The sequence below is a fragment of the Mastomys coucha genome, chromosome X (assembly GCF_008632895.1).
Source record: "Mastomys coucha isolate ucsf_1 chromosome X, UCSF_Mcou_1, whole genome shotgun sequence".
Lineage (NCBI taxonomy): Eukaryota > Metazoa > Chordata > Mammalia > Rodentia > Muridae > Mastomys > Mastomys coucha.
In genome coordinates this window covers 89,636,880-89,643,359 of record NC_045030.1, presented here as the reverse complement: position 1 = coordinate 89,643,359, position 6,480 = coordinate 89,636,880, and positions in this window count along the sequence as shown.

Sequence of the window (6,480 nt, the reverse complement as noted above, 5' to 3'; positions counted from 1 at the left end):
GGGGGTGAAAGAAGAATAAAGCCAAGATGAAGATTTCTGATCAAGACTCAAAGTTTAATTTCCAGCTCTGCATTTATATAGGCAAACCCCAAAGACCCATTCTTTGTTTCTGCTGGATTCTTTTGCAAAGCAAGCTCAGCAGGTAGTCAGCTCCTCTAGGCTCTGGTAGGGAAATGCAAATTCAGGGAGGACAGGAGCTGACTCCAGCCAGGTTGTAAAACCATCAGAAGTTTGCTTAGCCTATTCAAGGCTGAGAGAAGGACACATATTACCTTGGTAGATGTTTGTATATTGAACCATCCTTGCATGCCTGTGATGAAGCTTACTTGATAATGGTGAATGATGGTTTTGATATGTTCTTGGATGTGGTTTTGAGAATTTTATTTAGTATTTTTGCATATATATTCATAAAGGAGATTGGTATAAAGATCTCTTTCCTTGTTGGGTCTTTGTGTGGTTTAGGTATCAGAGTAACTGTGGCTTCATAGAAAGAATTAGGTAGTGTACCTTCTGTTTCTATTCTGTGGAATAGTTTGAGGAATATTGATATTGACTCTTTGAAGGTCTGGTAGAATTCTGCACTAAAACGGTCTGGCCCTGAGCTTTTTTGGCTAGGAAGATTTGATGACCCTTCCTATTATCTTAGGAGTTATAGGACTCTTTAGATAGTTTACCTGATCTTGATGTTACTTTTGTAGGTGGTATCTGTCTAGAAAATCATCCATTTTATATGGATTTTCCAGTTTTGTTGAATATAGGCTTTTGCAGTAGGTTCTGATGATTTTTTTGAATTTCCTCAGGTGTTGTTGTTATGTCTCCTTTTTATTTCTGATTTTGCTTATTTAGATACTTACTGTCTCTGTTCCCTCATAGAACTAGCTCTCATTTGGTTGATTCTTTGTATCATTCTCTCTATTTATAACTGGTTGATTTCAGCCTTGAGTTTGACTAATGCCTGCCTTCTACTACTCCTGGGTGTGTTTGCTTCTTTCTACTGTAGAGTTTTCAGGTGTGCTGTTAAGTTGTTTGAATGAGATTTCTCCAATTTCTTTATGTGAGGGAATGTAGTGCCAAGAATTTCCCTCTTAATGCTGTTTCCCTTGTGTTCCATAGTTTGGGTATGATATGTCTTCATTTTCGTTGAATTCTATAAAGTATTTTCTTTTCCAGTGTAATATTTTTATTGACTCTTTTTGGAATTTCCCATGATGCACCCCAGTCATGCTTTCCAGTCCTGCTAGGGGAATAGTGAAAAAAATGATGATTAAGCTGAAGTGGTTGAAAGGAGGACAAAGTTGAAGAGGGAGCTTGGGGAAGGATGAGTTGCCAAAGACCTTTAAAAAAAGGACATATTAAAGATTAAAGTCTTTGATTTTTTTTTCTATTTCTTCCCAAACCAAGTTATCATTGAGCAGAGAGTTGTTCTGTTCCCAAGAGTATGCCAGCTTTCTATTCTTTGTGTTGCTTTTGAAATTTTGACTTAGTCCATGGTGATGATCTGACAGAATGCATGGGATTATTCCAATCTTCTTGTATCTGTTGAAGCTTGCTTTATTTCCAATTATATGGTCAATTTTAGAGAAGTTTTCATGGGGTGCCGAGAAGAATGTATATTCTTTTGTTTTAGAATGAAATGTTCTGTAGATATCTGTTAAATACATCTGGTTCATAACTTCTGTTAGTTTCACTGTGTTTCTGATTACTTTCTGTTTCAATGACCTGTTCAAAGTGGGGTGTTGAAGTTTGCCACTATTATTGTGTGAGATTTAATGTGTGTTTTCAACTTCAGTCAAGTTTCTTTTATGAATATGAGTGCCCTTGCATTTGGGGCATAGATGTTCAGGATTGAGACTCCCTCTTGGTGGATTTTTTTCCTTTGATGAATATGAAGTGTCCTTCCCTATCTCACTTAATAACTTCTGAGTTGAAAATCTATTTTATTGGATATTAGAATGCTAACTACAATTGTTTCTTTAGACTGAAAGACCCTTTGAAAGGGACCCTCACTCAAGTCCCAGGAGACGCGCACCCAGTGAAACACGAGAGGCTGCCTTGATGCAAAAGCACAGGAGGTTTTTATTTCAGAGCGTTCCGGGTGAACCCCCAATCTCACACAGGAGACAAGGAATTGCGCCGAGCTGAGAGGTTTAGGGGTTTTTATAGGGAAAAAGGTCTGGGGGAACAAAGAAGTCGGGGTGGCTATACATGATTGGTTATTAAATGTAGTTCATGTAGGTTAGAGTTGAGAATTCCTAAATAAGGGAGTGAAATTCCTAGAAAAGGGGAGGAGAAAAAAGAGTGCTATTCAAAGTTCATAATGACCCTTAGCTAACACTTAACAAAACCAAATGGCCCACGATTCATCACTCAATGTCCGTCCGAACACGTCCCAGGCGCCTGGATTCTGAACACATCCCTTATCTTCGTGGTTTATGATCCACTGACCTGAGTTATGGGCATCTCCTATCTCTGTGCCTTGCACTTCCCTGGTCTGGGTTCCTCCGCTAATAGCTTCTTCCAGACCTACTGCCCTCCTAACAGTATACTTTGATCTGTATTTACATCTGTATTCACAGGCCTGGCCCCTGTGGTTTTCAATAATCCTCTCTTACTGGTCTCAAATTTAACTCTTTCAATCCCAAGCTTACGTGGGCAAGTTTCCTGCTGAATTTTTTTATTTTCCTTTTCAATACCATTTGTTTGGAAAAGTTTTCTCCAGCCTTTTACTCTGAGGTAGTGTCTGTCTTTGTCACAGAAGTGTGTGTGGTAAAATGCTGGATCCTGTTTTTGTATTCAGTCTGTTAACCTGTGTCCTTTTATTGCAGAATTGTGTCCATTAATGTTGAAAGATTTAAAGACAGTTGATTGTTAGGCCCTGTTATTTTTGTGGCTGGAGGTGGTAGTGTATATATGATTGTCTTCTTTTCGATTTGTTGTCAATTGTTTTCTTGTGATTTCTAGGATATAGTTACTTTCCTTGTGCTAAAGATTTTGTTCCAATATCTTCTGTAGGGCTGGATTAGTAGAAAGATATTTAAATTTGGTTTTGTCATGGAATATCGTGGTTTCTCCATCTATTATGATTGAGAATTTTGCTGGGTATAGTATTCTGGGCTGGCATTTGTCCTCTCTTAGGGTCTGGATGACATCTTTCCTGGATCTTCTGGATTTTAGGCACTCTGTTGAGAAATCTGGTGTAATTCTGACAGGTCTTCCTTTATATGTTACTTGGCCTATTTCCCTTACAGCTTTTAATATTTTTTCTTTGTTCTGTATATTTAGTATTTTGATTATTATGTGATGAGAGGATTTTCTTTTCTAGTCTAATCTATTTGGTATTCTGTCTTCTTTTACATTTATGGTCATCTCTTTTTTTAGGTTAGGGAAATCCTATGATTTTGTTGAAGATGTTAGCTGGCCCTTTGAGTTGGAAATCTTTACATTCTTCTACACCTATTATCCTGTTATTCTTAGGTTCATTCTTTTCATTGTGTTCCGGATTTCTTGAATGTTTTAAGAAGGAACTTTTTGCTTTTTGTATTTTCTTTGTGTAAGGAGCATGTAAGGCCTGAAGGCCAGGAAGGCTAAGAATAAATATTAAATGACAAAGTGAATAAAGTGAAAGTGAATATGTGAAATGGATAAGCATACTGCAAGGCAGTAACCCAGAGTGAAATCCCAGGTAAAGACAGAGGGATGCACGAAGCCCAACGTGCAGACATAGATAGAGATAAGCAAGAGCTTAAAAACCACGGCCAGAAGTGCCTGAGTCAGAGATGGGATGGTTTGCTAAGGGAATCCACGCTGCCCAGGCCCCCCGACTCTCGATTCCCCACAAGGCGAGAAGAGCACCAGAATGCTGACTCGCTGACCGGCTGCTGCCTGCGGCTGCCGCCCGGGCCTGACCCTGCCAGGAGCCGCCGCCCAGCTGGGACCCGAAGCGGGAATGCCAGCAGAGTGAAACCCGCTGACCCGCACGATCGGAGGAGCCAACCCGGAAGTAAACAGGAAGTGACACCAGAGAAGTCAGAGCCCAAGCCTGTGAAGCGGGAAACAGGTCGTATAATCCCTTAGCTTATGATTTTGGTGTGTAATTTGTGTGATACAGCCTGATATAGTACATAAAAGCTCTTTTGGCACCATGTCTGATTCCTCATCTTCTGTCCTAATTGTTGGGGGCGTCCACCAGCTGAAACCATAGGCTGGTTACCCTAAGTGCTCCCGACACTTTGACTGTTGTTTCAATGTCTTCTAGGGTATCTTCTATGCCTGAGATTCTCTTTTCTATCTCTTGTATTCTGTTGGTGATGTTTGCATCTGCAACTCCTGATCTCTTTCCTAAGTTGTCCATCTCCAGTGTTGCCTCCCTATGTCTTTTCTTTTCTTTTCTTTTCTTTTCTTCTCTTTTCTCTTCTTTTCTTTTCTAAGTTTTAGTGTTTATTTTGTTTATTTACATTTCAAATGTTTTCCTCCTTCCCAGTTTCCACTCTAACCCACCATTTTACCCCTTCCCCCTGCCTCCATGAGGATGTTCTCCACCCACCTACCCACCCACTCCCACTCTTACTTTCACTCCAGGAAGAACAGCAGTAACAACCAACCAGACCCCGCCCCCAGAGCTCCCAAAGACTAAACCACCAACCAAAGAGTACACATGGAGGGACCCATGCCTCCAACTGCATCTGTAGCAGAGGATGGCCTTATCTAGCATCAATGGGAAGAGAGGCCTTTGGTCCTGTGAAGGCTTATGTGTTTTCTCTTGTTACCTCCCCCCTGCTCAGCCTTCAGACTCTGGCAGTTTCCACTTGCTGCTTGGCTGCTACCTGGGGAGCTAAGACAAAGCTCTCTGCAGACTGTCAGATTGTCTCTGAAGAAAGCTGCCAGGGATGTTTGTTCATGCTGAGATATGACAACGCCCACTGCCTGAAGACATTCGCCAACATCTGAGTTGCTGGGAACATTGGCTCTTGACTCCTTCCACAGTGTTTATGTTATGCAAATATCATTGTAACCTAGAGATTCGGTTTTTGTATACCTATATATATTCTGGACATTCTGAGTAAAGATATGAAGCCTTGATTGGGGCACAACTTGGCTTTGTGTTTTCTCTTGTTCTCAAACCCTATATTTCAGGTCCTTTAGTCCTTCACCTGAGGGAACCCAAGTTTGTGAAACTGCAGGACAGTTTCATTCTCTATTGGTTCTATTTCCATATTTAGCTCTTAGAAGGTGTTGTTTAATTCTTTCACCTGTTTGATTATATATTTCTGTATTTCTTTAAGGGATTTATTTGTTTCTTCTTTAAGGGCTTCTACCTGTTTGCCTGTGTTTTCCTGTATTTCTTTAATGGAGTTCTTTAAATCCTCCTTAAAGGATCTATCATCTTCATGAGATGGGATTTTTAGGTTATTATCTTGCTTTTCATGTGTTTAGGGTACACAGGGCATGCTGTGGTGGAAGAACTGGCTTCTGATGGTACCAAATTCCACTAGGTTCTGTAGCTTATGATCTTGTGCCTGCCTCTGAGTATCTAGTTCTCTCTAGTGTTAACTGACCTGGGTGTCTCTGACTGGAACTGGCCTCCTTGGAGGCAAGTACAGGTCAGTGACCTGAGTTTGATCTGAAATCCTTGGAGTCAGGCAGTGTTGTCTCTGATTAGTATGGGCCTCTTGTGTCTGTGGTTAGAACAGCCCTCTTGTGCCCCTGGTTATGTTGAACCTCCTGTGCTCCTTGTTACTGTAGGCCTCCCATGACCAAGGTTACTGCAGACCTCCTGGGAGGCTCATAGGCATTTGGTTGGATATCGGCCAGGCCACTGCTCTGGCCCAGATTGGGAAGTGGGCCAGAAAGAAGGTGGACCTGGGAGAGGGTAGGGTAGGCCCTACATCAACTGGGCTGTGTGGGTGTCTCAGATGGCATGGGTATTTGGTTGAAATTTTTACCTGTGTCCATGGTCTCTGTGGACTTCCCAGGAAGCATGCCCCTGTAGCCTTTATATGGATATTGGCTAGGCTGCTGATCTGGCCCAGGTGTGGAAGTGCTCTGTCTTATTAATAAAAGAGCTTATACACAAAAACATCAGTCCAACAACCAAAGGTTTTCTGTTAAAAACAAAAAGAGCACAGTAATAGGGTCAGTACCTTGTAAGTGAGGATCACTCTAGGGAGGTTTAGGTTAGAGATTTTGTTGGCCTTGAAATTTTAACTGAGAAGTTATGCCTCTGCTGACTGTAACTAGATTGTCTCACACTGGTCTATTTTTGGTTTTGAGTTTGCATCAGACAAAAAAGACATGAAAAGCTTAGAAGTTGAAGCCAAGAGTCATGGGCATTAATATCAATTTTCCATTTACTTTGTCCTTCCTCCTTAGTCTTTTCAGTAAAATGTCATATAACAATCATTTAGTGGAATTCTTAAGCAACATGTATATGCTCCAGTGGTTTTGTAGATGCCCATGGCTTTGAAAATTGGAGAATACATC